The 21,383-nt window shown below is 37.7% G+C and overlaps 1 pseudogene; it reads left to right on the plus strand.

The window, feature by feature from the left end:
• Positions 1-17,566: 17,566 nt before the first annotated feature.
• LOC130088744 (serine/threonine-protein kinase pim-1-like) lies at positions 17,567-20,078 on the plus strand (annotated as a pseudogene).
• The last annotated feature ends 1,305 nt before the right edge of the window (positions 20,079-21,383 follow it).

The following is a 21,383-nucleotide window of genomic DNA, read 5'->3' on the forward strand; positions in this document are numbered from 1 at the left end:
ACAATACTACATTAAATCAAATGTCGTTCAATGACATCAACTTAATTCTAAAAATCTATTTGTAGGCTGCAGTTTGCATGCCTTTGTTATTTAGAAACTCCTGATTCAAGTAGCCTACATGTTTGACTGTATAGCCAACTTCAGCAAAGCAAAATAATATTATTAATAATAATAATCTTGGTTTTTTATAGGAAAATAAGGGACACTCGAAATATTTTTACTGTAGGCTACCACATAGTGCATTGTCTGCAATTGAGGAAAAAAGTCTATTTTTTTACCTGAAAACACATTGTTTACCTTTACGTGAAAACACATTTGTGTAAAAAAAAAATATTAATGTCACACTAAATTGTCACTATAGAATTGACTGCACAATAATAAGGAATAGATTCTGCTCTTTTAAGTGCATGTTGTCCTTTTTTATTCTTTTACCTTAACAAACTCAGCTGTAATGAAAAGGCTTTGATAATGCTCAACTTATTTTTTTCTAAAAGACAGCAACTGATGAAATGTTTCAAATGTTACTGTATGGTAAATTTAGAAATGATTTTTCTTTCTTTCTTATATGTAGCCTATTTATGAACAAAAGTGCAAAAAATCACCAGATTAAAGTGCATAAAATGATTTAAACTTTTTTTTACTAATTTCTTCCCCATGAGTATGTGTCATAAAGTACAGTTTTGTAAAATTAACAACACTAAGTGCAGTGCCCCTGCAAAATCAGTTTTTGTGTGTGTTTTTAGTAATTGTTGGTTTGGTGTGTTTGAGTGCTCATTGTTACAATTACACAGCAAAAGTTCAGTGACATTTTTATTTGTGCATGGTTGAAAGCATACTGATACTGACATAATGACATACAATAAATATGGAAATTTGAACTACATGGTTGCATAACAATTTATAATGGTGATATTAGGTGACATGTATTTGGGTATCTGTGTACAGCTAGCAGGAGATTAGATTTGATTAGATTTACATGAATTTTGTTGTCATTGTGCAGATTACAATTATAGAGACAATGAAAAGCAGTTAGCGTCTAACCAGAAGTGCAGAAATTCAGAAAAGTGCAATGTTAACAGTATAGACAGGTAGTGCAGTATAAACAGTATAGAGCTGGTAAGTCCCGCCTATCCGTAAAACTCCAAGTGGACCTCTAGGTTGAAAAAGCGTCAATGCAAGTGAATGAGAGAAAATAATTATTTTCTGATCCCGTTTGAATTGTGCCATGAATGTGAACATATGTTGTCTGTGAATTTTTTATATAATTTCTCATGTAACGAGTTTGACAGTATATTGTATGATTCTTTTGCTAGCAGTTGTGGAATAGACATAACGAGAAAGACTACACGTCGCATATGTGACGTCGCCGCATAATACATTTGCCCTCCACAAATCACGGTGCGATAATCTAAGGAATTAGATCGAGATGCCTGTGTGTTTTGTACCCAAATGTCACCATTCAAACAAAGGCATGTTTAGCGGGATCCGTGTGCTAGTGGTGGTGACGTATATCAAACGCGTCGAAAGCAGGGAAGAGTTGTAGTCCACAAAGTGCTCTCATACAAAGTCTAACCGTATGAAAATTCTACCCGCTAAATTGTAGCATTATTTACACGAAATATTATATAAAAAATTCACAGACAACATATGTTCACATTTATTGCAAAATTCAAACGGGATTAGAAAATAATTATTTTCTCTCATTCACTTGCATTGACGATTTTTCAACCTAGAGGTCCAGCGGGGTAAGCAGAAGGGGCGGGACTTACCAGCTCTATATGACATAATTATAGTGCAGTGTAGACAGTAGTATACAGTTAATAAAAGTGGTATGGTGTAACATTATAACAGATTCAGTTAACATCCACAAATGAATAAGCGCGACGTTTCAGGAGATACAGCATGCAACATGTACTAAAGTTTTTTGAAACTTGAACTTTTTCATAGAACAGATTGTAGGCATAATAGCCAGTTTTAGCATTGAGATCAGGCTATACTACTATCCAGTTAACAACCGATAAAACAACGTTAAGCACAACAAAGGAGAACCCATAGACAGCTAACTTGGTTGTTTCAATGATGAAAAGTAAGGATGGCTTACACTGGAAAGATGGGGATTTGTTGTCACATCGGTAAGAGGAGAGTTAACCTTGTTCAAACCTGCATAGCCTACATGAGCTCTCCTGTTGAATAGGCAGGGCAACTATTTAACATAGCATATTCAACATCACATGCAGGCAGGGATGGGCAGTATTTCAGATACATGTATTTAAAATACGTATTTGAAATACAAAATACTATTTTGTATTTTGTATTTTGAAGCCTTTGGGGAAAATCAAATGTAATTTGTATTTAAATACATTTAAGATGAGTATTTTTGTATTTTCAAAATACATAAAATACTTTTTGCCAGTCAACCTCTTTATCCAGGTGCTGGTTTCGTGCATCAACTAGTTCAGACTCATTTATAATTTTAATGAACTTATAGAAACAAATAAACTTTACATAAAATAAATATAAAATTACTATACTTAAAAAATAGGGGTGTAACAATATCGTGTCACAATATATCGCAATACAAAAATGCAACAATATGTATCGTGGATAATTCACCCCCCCAAAAAAACTAATGTGTGAGAAAAAATGATAGTTTACAGAGTTTTAGTGTCAGTACTACATTTAACTATATAGTGTTGAATATAATAATAATGCAATTATTAGGGAATATTTGTGGGTCCTGATAATGCCAAATGTCTGATGTTAAAGGGATAGTTCACCCCAAAACTCTGTCAGCTCACCCTCATGTTGTTCCAACCCCGTAAGACTTTCGTTCATCTTCAGAACACAAATTAAGATATTTTTGATTAAATCTGAGAGCTGGATCACTCCTCCATAGGCTTCCCTTACAGAAAAACCACATGAGTTTCACATGTGCAAAAACACATGTGATCCCATGTGACAACGTGGACATGTGATTTTGCACATGTGAAATTTAACATGTGAAATATGTGGAACACATGTGCTTTGCACATGTTAAAGGTAATTTGCACATGGGAAACGTGTGGTTTTGGAACATTTTCATGTGAAACCCATGTATATTCCCATGTGAAACCCATGGGATTGCATGTGAAACCCATGTGATTACATGTGAAACCCATGGGATTGCATGTGAAACCCATGTGATTACATGTGAAACCCATGGGATGTGAAACCCATGTGAAACCCATGTGATTACATGTGAAACCCATGTGATTACATGTGAAACCCATGGGATTGCATGTGAAACCCATGTGATTACATGTGAAACCCATGGGATTGCATGTGAAACCCATGTGATTGCATGTGAAACCCATGTGATTACATGTGAAACCCATGGGATTGCATGTGAAACCCAAAATTCCCATGTGAAATCCATGAGCTTACATGTGAAACGTAAAATTCCCATGTGAAACATTTAATCACATGTGAAACCCATGAGATATCATGTGAAATGTAAAATATCTCATGTGAAACCCATAGAATGACATTTGAAACCCATCAACAATCCATGTTAAAGCTACACACCATGTAAACCTGTAACTTCATGTGAAATCCATGTAAAAATCATTAAGCAATATACCACAGAAAACGGTAGGCCTACCATGTTCTTGTGTAGGCTCTATAGCCTAATGTTTCCCAACATTAAAACAAATAATTCAAAAAAAAATTTTTTTCAATTTTTATTTCATTTCAAAATATGCAATACAAATTGAATGTTTAAAACAAACAAAGCAAAACCAAATTAAAATTATACATAAAAAGCCGCAAAAAACGCAGGTATACGCGCATGTGTGTGTGTGTGGTGTGCGTTTGTGAAAGTGTGTTGTCTCAGTCCTTTGTGTCTCCTGCAGCAGGCATCCTGTTTTGGGATAGAAAAAGATCAAAGATTAGGGCAGTGCAAACCATAGACTGTAAAAAAAAATATGGACGTAGTGTCCGTGACGTCACCCCGTAGGTTTCTGAAAAGCATTTTTATGGGGCTTAATAATTAATTATTATTCATTTGTAATGTTATTATGTCATTAAACGTTTTACGTAAATATGCTATGGAAATACATCTTGCTTAAACAACTGTATAAGACGAGTGGTGCGTCTCATTTATAAAAAAAACTATTGACAGTTTGTGATTAGATCACAATGTAGACTGAGGAATAAACTGAGTCATCAGTCCTCGCGCATGTCGGTTTCGCAAATGTGAACAGACCACATGGGGATCACACTTGGATGTTGGATCGTCTGAATATTACCTTTCTGCTCGTCTCCTCAGATCTTTTAACTTTTGTGCCATGCAGACCTTGATCTCAGTGCCTCCGATGCCTGGGTGCCTCTTTTTGACATGGTCTGTAAGAAATGAGATTGATTACATTAAAATTTGAAAACAAGTTTGACATGAAGTGACATAACTGTCAGATTCAAACTGTGCTTTCCGCGCTATGGCTGGCGCTGACGGACGCGCTCAGCGCTTGTCATATATAATAACTATTGATAAAAGATATTCAGACATGCTTACCAATTATTAGCTGCACCTTTTGTAGGTCAAGGCTCTTTTTTCACCAACAACCCCTTTTTTTCCGTTCATGCTGCCATCTCTTCGAAAGAGAAGATGGAGTCCATAAGAGTTCTGGTTAACTTTTTGTAGCCCTTACATCTTTGAGCATGATCCAAAGCAACTGGGTTCATTAAGTCAGTCACAGACTTGTTCTGCAAAGCAAAAAATAAAATAAAAAATAGAACATTTTCGTCAGGACAGAAACCGTGATCTTTTCAACGTTATTGCATATTAGGTGAGGTTTTCACTTTGGAGCTGTGAGTGTAAATTTTAGCATACAAGTATTTATTGTTCATGCTCGAGTCTTGATACTCTTTTACCTTCATATTCCAGAGTTTAGGGGTAAAATGCGAGAAATCTCCTTTAGTGGACTTGGATATGCTGGGCACTACTCACTGATCTATATAAATGACTTGATTGCTCATGACGTCATGTAAATTGAAGTCACCATATTCTATTGAATTAATAGGAAATCATCTGACTTTAATGAGTAAACATGACCTAACGAGTCAGTGTTTTTTATATTTGAATTCTATACATTCTTACCATGTAAACATCCAAAACATTTCTGATTATTATCAATGTTGAAAACAGTTGTGCTGATTAATGTGTTTGTGTAAACCATTGTAACAGTTTAAACCATTTTTTCCCCTCCAGGATTCATTGTTAAATAGACCACAAACATATGAAGGGTAGTTTACACTAATGTTCAAACATTTGGGGTCAATGATAGATTTAAAAATGAACAGAAAAAAAAGAAGAAATTCATATTTTTACTCAGCAAGGATGCATTAAATTGATCAAAAGAGAGAGTAAGGATTTCTGTTTCAAATAAATGCTGTTATTTTAACCTTTCTATTCATCAAATAATCCTGAAAAACACAAAAATATGAAGCAGCACAACTGTTTTCAACACTGATAATAATCATAAATGTTTTTTTGAGCATCAAATCGTCATATTAGAATAATTTATGAAGGATGATGTGAAGCTGTGATGCTGAAAATTCAGCTTTGATCATAGGAAGTAATTGCATTTTACAATATATTCACATAGAAAACAGTTTTTATTTATTTATATTATTTCACAATATTATTGTTTTTAATGTTTTTTGGTGAACATAAGAGAAAGAGACATAAACATTTGTACCAAGACAATTAGTGTATGTTTGACATTAGTGTATGTTTGGCGTTTTACTTACTAATCATATGGTTCATCAATAGTGCTTTAGAGATGAAGATCAGCTCCACTCCGCTCCGTTGAAGGGCATCAGCACTGAAGGATCTAAGAACACAACAAGCCATTTGTCACTGAGCCAACAATGCAATGCCAGGTTTATTGAAAGGAAAGAAGCTACAGCAGAGGTGAAATGCAGAAAAGAGAAAGAATTTAAAGAATATACAGAATATAATTTCTTAACTAGGATAACAGAATTTGTTTTTGGGTTTACTTATTCATTTAATTTTGCTCATACGGTGTAACTTCGTTTGGATGTCAAAACCTTCTTAAAATAAACAATTTAAAAAAACAAATTGAGAAATAAAATGAGGTTATTTAATGAGCTTCCTCGGCTCACCTGTGTCCTAACGTTACTTCTCCGGCAGCAGCTTTCTCCAGAAATGTTGAAGTCGTGGAGCTTTCTCTCTGTTATGGGTTATTTTGTTACTACTGAAATCACAGAACATTTTTTAATCAAAATGTGTTTAACGTTACCATTGAGCTAACGTTAGTTTCAGCCAATTTTCTTGCTCCTGAAAGTAACATCACCGATACGTTATGTTTACGTTTGTGTTAAATAAATTAGCTCACTTCCAAGTAAAACCTTTACAAAACCTCTCATCTACACATAAGAGGTGATTAAAAGCCCAAACTTTAATAAATAAAAGTTCAACCGAGTTAACATTACGTTAGCCTAGCTAGCTGCTACCTCTTCAGAAAACGGTTGAGATCCTAACGGACTTTTTCCGAAGACACTACACCATGTAAATTTTTAACAGAATCGTGTCAATTACAAGTAAGAGAAATGTCAAAAACAGTTGTGAGTATTATTCGTGTGATTTTAGAGACTAATCTCACCTGGAAAAAGCCGTGAAAAGTTTAAACAACATCGAGAGAGGGAGTTTTGTTGCTTACCAGTAGCAGTGGTCCCGCGCCGTTTCCATGGCAACTCTGCGCGCCGGCCGCTCCAGTGTTTGAAATACTCGAAAGTTCACGCGCACGGCATTGATTAAACCACGTCAAAATCATGCAGCACTTAAAATGAAAAGTTTAATATCCACTTTATTTTATTTGAAAACGTGCTTGCAGTAGCCTATTGATTATATCAAATATAATATACTGTTGATTATGTAAAATATATTTACAATATAGCTTTAGAAATGGTAAACAGTGTTGAAATAAAAGTATTGCAAAAACTCATTAAAAACTATACGTGTATATAAGTGTTAGTATATACACATGCATTATAAGCTTTATGTTCTATGCATTTTGTGTGAAAAAGGCTATTGAAGCTAAAAATGTACAGTATTTGTGACGTGGTAACATAATTCACATGTTAAAACCTATTACAACGTGCAAATATATTTCACATGAGCTCCACATTATTACCTATAACATGTTTTCCACATGTGCCACGTGTTCCATTAAGTTCACATGTGGTGACATGTTGTTCACATGTGGTCGAACATTACTGCATGTGGTGACATGTTGTTCACATGTGGTCGAACATTACTGCATGTGGTGACATGTTGTTCACATGTGGTGAAACATTGTTCACATGTGATGACATGTTGTTCATATGTGGTCACATGTGGGCATATGTGGTCACATGTGGTCACATGTGGGCACATGTGGAAAACATGTGATAACATGTGAAATTCATGTGTTTTTTCTGTAAGGGTTCATTTCCTTCTCTGTTGGCCTCGAGATAGTTGTAGTGTAACAGCGCCGCGCTTCTGTGTTGTATGTCACACGTAGGCTCACTATTGGCCGACGCTGGTCATGTGTGTGATGTGTGTGACGTACAACACAGAAGCGCTGCGCTGTTACACTACGTGAAATCTCGAGGCCCACAGAGAAGGAAATGAATAGTTGAATAAAGTCGTTATTTTTGTTTGTTTTTTGCGCACAAAAAGTATTCTCGTCGCTTGATAAACTTATGATTGAGCCACTGTAGTCACTCGGACTATTTTAACGATGTCTTTAATAACTTTTGGGCCGGCCAGTTTCGATCCCTTAGAAGCCAATGGAGGAGTGATCCAGCTCTCAGATTTAATCAAAAATATCTTCATTTGTGTTCCGAAGATGAACGAAAGTCTTACTGGGCTGGAACAACATGAGGGTGAGTAATTACTGACATAATTTTAATTTTGGGGTGAACTATCCCTTTAACTGTAAAGTAAAGTATGTGGCCTACATTATTTGGCCACATACATATCTAGTCATTGAAAGAGTGCAAGCATATTTGTCTTAAATAATTCTGTTTTCAGCTTCAGAATCATGAATATTGTTATTCTGGTGTCTCTATTGTCCGGTGCTTTGGGTTTCCAGCACAGAGTCCAAACCTATTCATTTACACACACAATGTAATATCAAATTTAGCATTTTAATCAACAGTAAATTTTTTGTTAACCTTTTTATCATATGTCTTGGAGTATCTCAATAATATCGTATCGTGAGTTCAGTATCGTGATATGTATCGAATCGTGAGATGAGGGTATCGTTACACCCCTACTTAAAAAGCATTGGACTACCCGAAAAAGAAAAAAAAAAGCTTCAACAGAGTTTGAAATTCAGTTTTTGCTGTTGTATTAAAACTGATATTGAGAATTGTGAAACCATGATATATATTGTTACTGTGAAGTCAGATTTTGGGTCATATTCTTTGCTAGAAAGCAGAAAAGGTTCCCACAGTTTTACATGCAGTATGAATTTTTTAATAGTGTTCACCACAAGTAATCGACTACATTGTAACCTGGTCAGAAATAAGTATATAAATGGCTGCTATTTTGCACAAGTTTATTTGTAATGGCCAGCAATTAGGCCTATGTAGTTTCTTTATTCACTGTGACCTATGCCTGCACTGGATGGCCAATTTCACATGTATTTTGTGTATTTTCAAAATACAAAATACTGTATTTGTATTTAAATACATTTTTTCACACAGTATTTTGTATTTGTATTTAAATACATTTTTCCACACAGTATTTTGTATTTCTATTTTAAATACATGTCCATGTATTTATGCCCATCTCTGCATGCAGGCTAACTTCAGCGCGCATGACACAGTAAAAACGTAGCATTGAGACCAGGCTATGCTAACAGTTTGTGAATAGGCTACTACAAATGATGGCCATGAAAGATACTGTGACCGCAATGAATAGGATATGTTTAGTTGGTGAATAGCTTTGGCTACTATTAAACAGCGATAACGCTAAGCGCACCAGAATTAAATATAATATTCAGAAGTAAACAGCGTAGCTGACTTACAGATTCAGTTAACATCCACAAATGAATGACGATTCAGGGAGCGGCTACACAGTGAACTCCGAAAAAACTCTATGCTTGAGCAAACAGTTTGTGAATAGGCTACTACAAATGATGGCCGTGAATAAAATATAATATTCAAAAGTAAACAGTGTAGCTGACTTAACCCTTGTATTATATTAATTTGTGTAGACACTATATTTGGGGTCTCCAGGGACCCCAGACAATAACATTTAATTTTGTAACACAATAATAGCTTTTTTTTTTACTAATGTAATTTTACTCTGTTTATTAATGTTTTTACTCAACATTCGTGCAGTTTTTGGAGTCATATCTTTTAAATTTCTATGAATAAATTAATAAATATTTATTTAAATAGGCTTTTTTTTTTTTTTTTTTTTTACAGCATTTTATTCATGGGGATAACATGGATAATTTTATATGGTTTAATGTAAGATTTTTGCCCAGTTTTTTTGGAAATGCAGTTTTAAAAAAAATCGTTTTTTTTTTTTTTTTTTTTTTTTTAGTTTATTTGATAGGGACCATGCATATTCATGAACATGATGTATGATAATACACCATGTAAATATGCCAGAATTAGTAAAAAGATACTACTTTTCATCTGCAGTCCCTAGGCCGGTAACATAAAAACTAACAAAAAAATAACCAACAGTCATACACCATTCATTCACTATATCAACAATACACACAGATAAGAATATACATTGATATTACAAACAATGTATAAATACAAAAAAATATATATATATATATATGATAACAAAGACATTATACATTCACCACTATAACATATCATTTAACAATGATAGTGTATGGCTGATAAATGTGTGACAGTTAACCACTAGATGGCTATAGAGCTCCACTATATGCTATATGCTATTTGCTATTTGACTAAAAGATATCTTTTCACAAGTTGGATTCAGTTGGATTCATACCTAAATATTATAAAATCACAATTATAACAAAAAAAAAAAACTTTTTGTCAAAGTTTAGCATTTTTTGTACTGAAAAAAAAGTTTTTCAATAATGTTACATTATGATTAGAATCAAACCTGAACAAGATGTTACAATGAAATAAATGATAAAATCTAAACCTTTATCTATCATCTGTTTTTAATATAATTCTACAATTTTAATCAACGTTTCAGTTACTAACTGTAACAGAACAAAAATTAACAGAAATGAACAGTTATATTACATATTGAGTACAAATACATGACATGGACATGAACAGCAATAACAAATGAGTTTTTATAGCCTTACAAATGTATTCCTGTGTTTGTGTTTGTGTGTGTGAGTGTGCATTTTCAATGTGTCAGTGTCACCAATTTATTTTTGTGATGGTTCTGCATTTTGGATGATTTTATTTTACAAATGATAAGAGAACAGTTTTTATAGTCTCAAAAATATATTCATCTAAGTGTGTGTGTGTGTGTGTGTGTGTGTGTGTGCGCTTGTGGTGAGCATGATAATTTTGCATTGTGGATGTTTTTTGCATTGTTGTAAGTGTGCCACTTTATTTCTTATGTGTTCTGCGTTGTTTCTGATTTCTCCAGGGATTCCGAAGACAACTAGTGTCACTAGTTTTTTCACGCTAACATAAAAACAGATATCATTCCAATTTTGTTTTTGTAGATCTAGAAAGTGTTGAGAGCCGTAGAAAGTTTCATACCATTTGGACAAAGATAATTTTTTTTATTAATTTGAGCAAAAGTCATTTGCGGGTTAAAAAGACCCCGAAGATAACCAGAGGGTTAATGTTTAGCTGACAGAGTGTTTACGTCAGAATGTTTATTTTTAAACCTTAACCTTCTAAACATCATCTAAACATCTTCAATGTGTGCTTCTTTTAACGATATATTTTGCATTTCTAATCCAAACAACATCAAACTTTGCACTGCACTTACTCGTGGTCGTAGCAAGACACCTGGCAAGTTTGAAATCCATCGGACTTACGGTTCGAGAGATATGCGAACAATAAACACAGACGTTCCTGTAATTTATTTAAAACATGGTGTGTGTTAGGGTTACGTCACCAGTATTCTTCAAAATATGTTTTATGTTCCACAAACATCATTAAACTTGAGTAGTAGGTCTAACTGTCTGCTACAATCAGCTAGCAGCTGTTTCTTTATCATTTCATGTTTATTGAACTCTTTCAGACAATCATCTGGTTGTCATGACAACAAATTGTCACTCGCTGCTGCCCTCTGCTGTCTGGTTTAAATCATGCTATGATGTCACAGAACTCTAGAACAGAAGGTGGAAAGTGGAAATAGGCCCCTGGCAAAATTGTATTGTATTCTTTTTATGTGTTGTATTTTTGTATATTGTTATGTATATGTTGATTACTTATTTGTGATTTGTACCCTTTTCTGAAATTGAAGTTAATAAAAAAAAAAAAAAAAAAAAAAAGTGGAAATAGGCATGACTTTTAATTACAGGTAAGGAAAAGTTCCTATTTTTAGGTTGTTAATGAAACTCGTAATTAACACTATTGTTTTTATTTGCATTGAAACAACAAACTGCATCATCTGAATGATGTTGGGAAAATGCCTGAATCTTTCCTGGGATGATTTTCAATTTTAAACGTTCCTATTTAAGGTTGTAAGATAGAATCCATAATTAACACTATTTTTTCCTTTGGTTATTGATATGTTTCAACATCAAACTGCAACATTCGGCGGAACGCAGGAGATGAAAAGTTGAAGGAGGCTTGAATCCTTTCTTTTATTTCAAGTACAACAAGTACAAGAACATCCTTGACATTACAGGCGACAATCCTGCACTCCTGCCAGTATCTTGTATCTTGTGTGAAAAAAATAAAAATACATAAATTGATTCAGTCATCACTTCATTATTGCCGTTTTACACTGATCAGCCACAACACTGTGAATAACATTAGCAACGTTTACACACTTTTTGTTTCAATCCGAGATGACGAGCGCATGAAGCTTTGTGCCATTTATCATGTGCATATATTTATCAAGAAGTAAAATTGCATTATCATGTTACTGCAAAGTAAAAATGAGTTGTGTGCAATATACTGTAAATGTACCTGATGGAGTACTAGTAATGCTAAATTGGATGATGTCATAATGAATATCTCTGGATGAAGACAGCCTTACTCTTGTGAGCAGGGTTACACTGAGTGAGTAGATGCTCCTACAGGTACAGGTTCCTGCCAGTCCTGTTCTCTTTATTTTAAATCAAATGAGTCAGATTACTGAGACTCTCACCTTTGGTCTTTAATGGCTCGGTCCCATTCTTTGAATAGGTATGCTGATTGGATTAGGATTTGTAGAGTCTGGGGCGGGTTTCTATAACTTACTTCATTTGCAATGCGTTTAAGGTTGACACCCAGGTGCTTTGTCTCCACTTGTAAGGACTGCCCCCTAAAATGTGTACAATGTATAACTTCCTTAGTCGGGCTTGAAGACTGTAGCGACCAACAGCATGTTCTCAATAAATAATCCTACTGAAGAAACAACCAAGTCTTCGGGTCTTCGCCTCTGAGTTTCCAACAGATAGTTCACCCAAAAATGGTAATTCTGTCATCATTTACTCTTCCTCGTGTCGTTCCAAATCCGTAAGACTTTCATTCATCTTCTAAAAACAAATGGTGATAAAAACAAGATATTTTAAATAAAATCTGAGTGATTTCTGTCCCCCCATTGACAGTCTAAGCAACTACCACTGTGACGCTTCAAAAGTTCATAAGGGGATCGTAAAACTAATCCATTAGTCTATCCAAGAAGAGACACGATCGCTTTATGTGATTATACATTGTTAAATAGAGATATCGCAATATAAAAATGTGTCGATATTAGGGGTGTCGCAATATAGCCTACCGGTGTTGACGATAATCGTGATATTCAAAGCATGAAATATCACATCGTGTTAATTTAGACTGTGGCAATATACCGGTATTGGCGATAACCACGATGTTTAAAATGAATAGGACTGTTATGATAACATGACACGTAAATACTTCAGCTCGAGTACCTGGTTGACGTCTCAGCTGTATTGCACCCGCTGACACCTATCAAAGAAGACGCAGCCCGGGCCGCGCAGCTACTAGAAGAATGTCGTCTGAGCGAGAGAGTGAAACATTGTCCACACCCGAAAAAAGTAAGCTCGCCTGAATGGGAGTTCTTCGGCTCAAAAGAAAACAGCACTTTAAAGGGGCTCGCACACCGGACGAGAAGCGCAGGGCCACGTCTTTAAAATTCGAACACATTTTCTCTTCGGGTGTACACACACCGGTTGTGCCATTCGGCGTCTGTCCGCGGCGCCCAGCAACGGCTCTCGTTCAAAATCCTGCCGCGACACAGAGCACCATTTATTTTACATAGTTTTATATCAGGCAAAATTTACATTATATTTGTCGCAAATCATCGTAAATGACTTCACCCTGTGCTGCAATGTACATTTAGTTTCACATTAATTTACAGAAATCAGCTGCTTGAATGATGCTAAGCTGTCTTTTCTCCATTTTAACTTCATTTTACAGACATAGGTGAGACAGACAATTATGCAGAGAGCACAGAGAGAGGAGATATAGAGAAAGGAGATGAGGAAAGAGGAAAAGAGGAAAGACAAACAGAGAATGAAGAAACAGAGACAGGACAATTCGAGAGAGAAGGAACAGAGAGAGGAGAGACCGAGAGAGGAGAAGCTGAGGATGAAGGAACAGAGAGAGGAGAGACCGAGAGAAGATGCCACCCACACATTTGGACTGAAAAGCAACACAGTCAGTTTATTCATTTTTGAGTCTCTTGAACAAGAACTTAGATTAATGTATGAATTGAATAGTGATTGTGTGACCTATAATGAGGGAACAACCAGTGATACCCTTGGTGGTACCATCAAATGATAGCCTATAGCGATGTCATCAGGATACACGTACATCGGTAGGCAGTGGCCCACCTTACCGGGTGACCATGTCGTGGTCCACCAGAATTTATAGTTTACCCACCTCTTTTTTTACCACTACACCAGATGGATAGCTAGCTAGATATTAGTAGCCGTATTACAGGAAGAGTCTAAGATAGGATTTCCCCCAATTGGTATTACCGAAGCAAATACTAAATAACTTTAGGAATCCTATCTTGCTTCATCCTATCTTATTTCAGGTTAGGAAATCCTAACATTGCTAGCATCAACTTTTCTGTCTGATACCTATAGCAAACCGATGTCACTTTTCTCATCTCGCGAGCTAAATGGCTTTTAATCGCTGTTTTGTCGCCGTTTTTTTAATGAAACATACTCTGAAAATGGAGAATTAACAACAACTCATTCATTGTTTCATTCCTATCATTGAACTTCAAGTCAGAAGACAATGCTGCGTTCATACCGGACGCGAATAGCGCGTCAGGCGCGAGTGCTTTCTACGTTAAGTCAATGCAAAGACGCATTACGCGCGTAAAAAATTACTGCGGTGCGAATGAGGCGTAGAGCGCGGCTTTGCATTGACTTAACATTGAAATCACTCGCGCCTGACGCGCTATTCGCGTCCGGTGTGAACACACAGTCACCGTTAGGTCCACCAAACCTAGCTCCTGGCGCAAGTGGTGAAACTCCTGAAACCCTCTACGCAGCGGTTTCTGCTCTCCAGAGCAAATTCGAGGCGAGCATTTGAGCTTATAAAACTTAAACTTTGTTATTTATTTTTTAAATGAGCGATCGTTTCGCTTGATAAGACCCTTATTCATCGTCTGGTGTCGTTTAAAGCCATTTGAACAGTTTGCAGTTTGCACTGAAACTGTCTTTTGGACCTTGAACCGTTTGGTGCCCAGCAAAGTGCATTATATAGAGAAAAATCCTGGAATGTTTTCATCAAAAACCTTAATTTCTTTTCGACTGAAGAAAGAAAGACATGGACATCTTGGATGACATGGGGGTGAGTAAATTATCAGCAAAAGTTTTTTTTTAAAGTGAATTAATCCTTTAAATGTGAATGACACCGTGAGAACGAGGACCTCTAGTGATAACCCAGGGAAACACAACCAGACACTGTGACAAATATAGGACAATAAAACAGAAGAAGAATACAGTTGATAGAGTTGCTGTGGATAGATAAGGGAGGCGAGAGCCAGGGAGGAGAGATGAGGGAAAGACAGGAGAGCTCTAAAGAGACAGATTTAGGAAGCCCAGACACAGGTCCAAAGCAAGTTAAAGATGTCCAGTTTCCTTCCAACCATTTTGGACTTCAGAAGAGGTCCTTTCAGAAGAGCTGGTACAACACTTTTAAATGGCTTGAATATTCAGTGAGCCAAAATTCCGCCTTCTGTTTCTGCTGCAGATTGTTCAGCACGCAGGAAGGTAGGCTCAACAAAGATGGTCTGGCCTCTAATGGCTACACCAACTGGAAGAGGGCTTTAGATTCGTTTAGGGACCATGAGAAGACTGTGTTACACAATGCCTCCATGGTGGCATGGATGAGCTACAAAGCAAGCAAGATTCATGGTGACATTGCTGAGCAGTTACAAGCTGCTAGTGTCGCTGAGGTTAGCGAAAGAAGGGAGTATCTCCGACGCATTGTTTCAGTTACCGCCTTTCTAGGCAAACAGGGCATTCCCTTTCGTGGCCACAGTTAAACGGATGACAGCCCTAACAAAGGGAACTTCCTTGAATACGTGCAGCTGCTGCAAAAGTTTGACCCTTTCCTGCAGGGATACAAAGCTCCTGCCAATACTACATACCTGTCACCTTCTTCTCAAAATGAATTAATTGGATGTTGCTCCATGGAGGTGACAGCACAAATAATTAAAGAAGTAAAGGAATCCAAGATGTATGCGGTAATGGCAGACGAAGCTAAGGATGGGCACACAGAACAACTTGCTGTTTGTGTGCGATACGTTTCACTGGAAGGTGACATCAAGGAGAGATTCGAGCAAGTCGAGCAAGTTCTTGTCTCAAACAACATTGCTGAACTGAAAGTGGTGGCCCAAACATATGACGGTGCAGCAGTGATGAGTGGATCTGTTCGAGGAGTGCAAGCTCGTTTCCGGGAAAAGCATCCAGAGGCTGTCTATGTGCATTGGTCCTTAACCTGGTCCTTTGCCATACTTGCAAGGCCATTCCTGAAGCCAGTGATTTTTCTGATCTGCTTGAGAACCTCTACTCTTTTTACAGTGTGTCTATAGTCAACCATGATCAGTTTGCTGCCATTCAGAAAGAGCTCCATATTGAATAGGGAGAGCTTGCACAAATATCAAACACCCGATAGTCATGTCAGTTACGCTCTGTTAATGCACTCCTGAAGAATTTTCCTGCCGTCATGAAATCCCTTCAGATGATCAAAACACCAACAGCACTGGGTCTGCTTTTAAAAATATCTAAACTCCCTGTGGTCTACCTGTTGGTTGTGTTCAAAAAGTTGCTTGGCATCACTGAAGGGTTTCACAAGGTTTTTCAGAAAGAAACCATTGACTTGGCACAGGCAGTGCACTACAAAAATGTTGTCCATGACACCCTGGTCTGCCAGCGAACTACACAAGTGGCTGAAGACATCTATGCCATGACAAAGACAACATGTGAGGAGAACAACATCCAGGAGCCCTCTTTCGGTCCAAGAAGGAAACAGAAGAGGATGGAAGACTTTGTTGTGGAAGTCTCCTGTGGATCCAGCTCAGACCTGCTCAGTAATTCAGAACATCTCAAGCAGAGGCTTTTCTATCCTTGCATCGATCGAATGACATATGAGCTAGGAAATCGTTTTTCCAGTGTTGGGAAAGAGGTCATGATTGGACTGGGTTAAGCCCCCAATGTATCAAGATCCTAGCAACGCCCCTGAGTACAGATATCAACAGTGTGTTTGCAGTTGTTGATAGCGTTTTATCTTGTTGATTATGGGACAGCGACAATTTCGTAGAGTGGGAGTTGAGGGAGGAGGTGAGTGTGTGCACGGGATAAATCCCCGAACAACACTGACACCCACTGTAGCTGCCTGGTTCAAGAAAGATTGGACTCTTTGACTGATGATTCCCACACTTTATTCGAATGTCCGTCATCACAGATAAAGGCACCGTCGGACACCATGTTCGTTGAGAATCAACGTAAAAGCTTGTACAAAAAGAAAACGAAATACCGAAAATAAATAAACATCCATCAAAACCAAATAATAAACATTATACAAAACAACCACCAATAAGTAATCATAATACAAATAATATAAATCAAAACAAGGACATAAAGATAACAGGAAGTCTATAATCATACCTTGTTCTCCATTCAAACCAGGAGCTAAATCCTTTTAAATTCCTGCAAACCGTAAGCTTTCGATACCATAACCATGTACGTCTGGATCTCATTCATACTGAAATGTTTGGACCATATGCGCATTATATCCGCTCACGTGAATGAACTTCAAAATAAAAGACCTCCGTTACCACAACACAAATAACTCAAAATCAAAACAATTAAATACCATACAAAAATAAATCATTTAAGGACTATTAATTTCAAAGCAAATGACAAAGTCATTAACACCCACCGACCACAAGGCGGAGCTTCATCCTCGGCCTGACGAGACGCCTGTGGGCATCGGTGAGGGAGGCGGGCAGGAGAGAAAGCAGAGAGGGACAGAGAAAACAAAGAATAAGAGGCAGAAAAAGAGGACATTTCGGAGGTTTGCCTCTTTTTTCTTTTGTTCGTCTCATCCCAAATCCACCAAAGCTCAGGATGAGCAGGTGGAGCAGTGTGAGGTGGACCAGGACACTGATGAAGCCCCATCCAGGAGGTGTACTGATGGTAAATGATGAGTGCTGGACAACACAAACTCTCTTAATCATTTACACACAATATAAAAAACCCACATCACACATTATGAAAAGGCAGATAAATGACTTTATTCCACGATGGGATGAATGTTTGAATATAGATGAAATACAGTTTGAAGATGTGGCGGATGATATGATTTGAAACAGGCTTGTGGTTGATATTCCTCTCTTTAGATCAGACTTCTTTACAGGACATCATCTTTACTGTTGAGGATAATGATCATCAGGAACCTCCTTCCAATAGTCCTGAAGTCCCTCCCAATGCCGAAAACCAGCAAGTGGAGGACGTCACGCCTCAAGATCAGGACAGTCCAGCCAGTTCATCATCAGGTGACACTGCTGGATCACATTTGCTGAGACAGCTGGACTGTGACAAGATCGTGAGGATAGAGGGTGAGTTTACTGCCAGTTTACTGTCTGACATCAAATATGACACACACACGCGTGCACACACTCTCTCTCTCTCTCTCTCTCTCTCTCTCTGAAAGTGAATATTTTTAAAGGAAAGCATATATTTTATTCTGCTGTAAGCTTTCTTTGAGGTTTTTTTTTCCTCCATAATTTTAAATCACCATTTGGCTTTTTTTGCAGTTCACTTAAATAGTCATGCGACAAATGAATTTTTAAAAGTACAAATATTACAAATATATTTCCCGATTAACATTTCATCAGAAAGTATGGTCTCACTGTGGGACACTGCTTTATTAAAGAGTAAACAATTAAAATAATTCTGTTTTAATAGATCACATTTGCTGGAAATACGCCATTGGCAAGAAATTGGGGGAAGGGGCATTTGGCTCTGTCTTTGAAGGGACCCGTTGCAAGGACGGCCTCATGGTAGCTGTGAAATTCACAGCGAAGACAGAGAACGAGCCATACATCAGCCTTGTACGTAGACTGTGATCTCTATGTTTGCAATTTATAACATTTTAATGTAAATCATATACAGTATATTTCAATAGATAGACAGACTGGGCTAAATCCTTATTTGAGAAACCAATCTTTTGTCTAAAAATAATTAAAACTGTCATTCTTCTAGCCTGACCATCCCAGACCAGTTCCACTTGAGGTGGCCCTGACAGTAATGGCCAATCAAGGCCCACGCTGTCGCCACATTATAAAGGTGCTGGACTGGCAGGACCATCTCGACCAGTACATCATGGTCTTAGAACGGCCCTCACCCTGCATGGACATGCACAGCTTTTGGCAGCATTCCAGAGGAGAAATTGGCCCGTCACTTCATGTGGCAGGCGATCGAGGCTGCTGCCCTGTGCTGTTCTGGGGGTGTGCTACATCGAGACATCAAAATGCCGAACCTCCTGGTCAACACAGATACCCTGGAGGTCAAATTGATTGATTTCGGCTGCTGGGACCTCATGAAAAGCTCATCCTACAAAAACTACTCTGGTATGCGTTATCTTTAAAACATATTTTTAGGATTTAAACTCTAGTGACCAGTTACGCCATGTCTTAATCAGACATCACACAGTGAGATATTAACAACAATACACTAACAAAACTCTCAAAGAATAGCCAATACTGGCTAGTCAATAAAGCTAGCTTACACATGTGACAAACTCCTATCTCCAGGCACAGCAAGGTATTGTCCTCCTGAGTACTTTGAGAAGGGCGAGTACTATGGGAAGCAGGCAGCGGTGTGGTCGCTGGGGGTGCTGCTGTTTGCTATGATCGGCCGCCGTTTCCCAGACAGCAGAGATATCGCTTTGATGGACCCTGATGTCTGGTTCCAGCCGAACTTCTCAAATGGTTAAAACAAAAAAGATGTTCTTATGGATAATGCAGGAATCTTTCCCATTTTTACAGCTTAGAGAGCAAGTGTAAAGTTGAAGGAAACAATTAGACAACTCTCAGTCTTTCTGCACAGATTGCTGCCGCTTTATTCGAGGTTGCCTGAAGAGCGACCCAAAGCGGAGACTCCATCTGGATGAGATGCTCTCCCATGACTGGTTCAAGGTACAGAGTCTAAGACAAGCTAAAATGATTTTGAAGATATATTTATATTGGCCTATTTTGGGGATTTTTTGGCTTGATTATCTGAATATGGACATCAGCTTCTTTACATTACCATTCAGTACCTGCTGTAACTGTCATATACTCAATCCTTATACATGGCACAGATGTATTTTGTATACCTTATGAAAAATGCTTTCTAATTGTGTTTCAGGTCATGGAGAGGGTTTAGCCTTGCGTCTGGCGGGCTGACACAGAAGACCCCTCCATCTCTCCAGCCTCAGCGTCTTGCGGGGCTGGCAGGCCTCGGTTGCGTCTGGCGCCTTGGCTTTAGGCAGTAGTTTTAGCGTCTTGCGGAACTACTTGCCTAGGGATGTGTGCATATTGTAAATAGTTAGTTTAGTTTTACTCAGTTAGGTTAGCCCCCCCCATCTCTCCAGCCTCAGCGTCTTGCGGGGCTGGCAGGCCTTGGTTGCGTCTGGCGCCTTGGCTTGAGGTGGTAGTTTTAGCGTCTTGTGGAACTACTTGCCTAGGGATGTATATTGTAAATAGTTCATTTAGTTTTAGTTAAGTACTGCACCATCCAATCATATTTTTAACAATGGAGTCACCCAGAGCTCTCTGTTCAGCCCGTTCCACAAGTTCCTCGCACTGACGCCCTAGAAGTTTCTGCCACTGGCATCCGGGTCCCAGAGAGGGGGTTTCACATAGCTCTCTTTCTCAGCTGCCTTGGGCCCAGAGATCCTGTCAGGGCTGCTCCAGAATTCCCAGTGAAGACAGCCATAAAGTTTCCTGTCACTGCTGCTCCAAAACCTGCTGAGGCTCCACAGAATCACTGTGAAGGTTCATTCTGCTGCAACTCCAGTCCCTGCTACGGTTCTAGAGCTCTGTGTCAAAGAAGCTCAGGTTGCTGAGCTTCCCAGAGGTTCCTGACATGACTACAAAGTTTCCTCCTTATGGTGCAGAGGTTCGTGCCACAGTTGCCAAATAAGTTCCAGCCAATTTATATATACACCTGTGTGCCACATTAAAAACAAAATGTTTCTGAAAATAAACACAATGTGTTGTTTTATCAGGGAAACGTGATAATTTGGAAACATTAACCATTCCTATTATGCTTCAGTTCTAGAGACATTAAGCCTCTCGTTTTACCAGTTTCACCAGGTAAGTAATACCAGGTAAGTGACTTCTCAAAGTAGAGTTACACTATAAGGCCATCCATTTAATATTTGAAGCCCAAAGTATCAGCATGTGATTCACCTGCAGATAAGGTCCAAACGCAAAATTTGACTTTGGGGAGGCAATAAAGCTGGGTTACCTGATAGTGGCAGATACCTTTATAGGAAACTATATATAAAAATATTTATATACATGAGATTCTATGAATAACAAATTCAAATGGAAGACATACAACCCTAAACAAAATGTTTCAATTTGCATTTGGTACAACTTACCTCAATGGGAAATTACCATTAGAAGATGTGGTATTCCACTTTATAACCCTCCAGGAGATCGCAGACAGTCATAATGTAAAAAT

The sequence above is a fragment of the Rhinichthys klamathensis genome, unplaced genomic scaffold (assembly GCF_029890125.1).
Source record: "Rhinichthys klamathensis goyatoka isolate OS25496 unplaced genomic scaffold, OSU_Roscu_1.1 h1tg000001l_1, whole genome shotgun sequence".
Classification (NCBI taxonomy): Eukaryota; Metazoa; Chordata; class Actinopteri; order Cypriniformes; family Leuciscidae; genus Rhinichthys; species Rhinichthys klamathensis.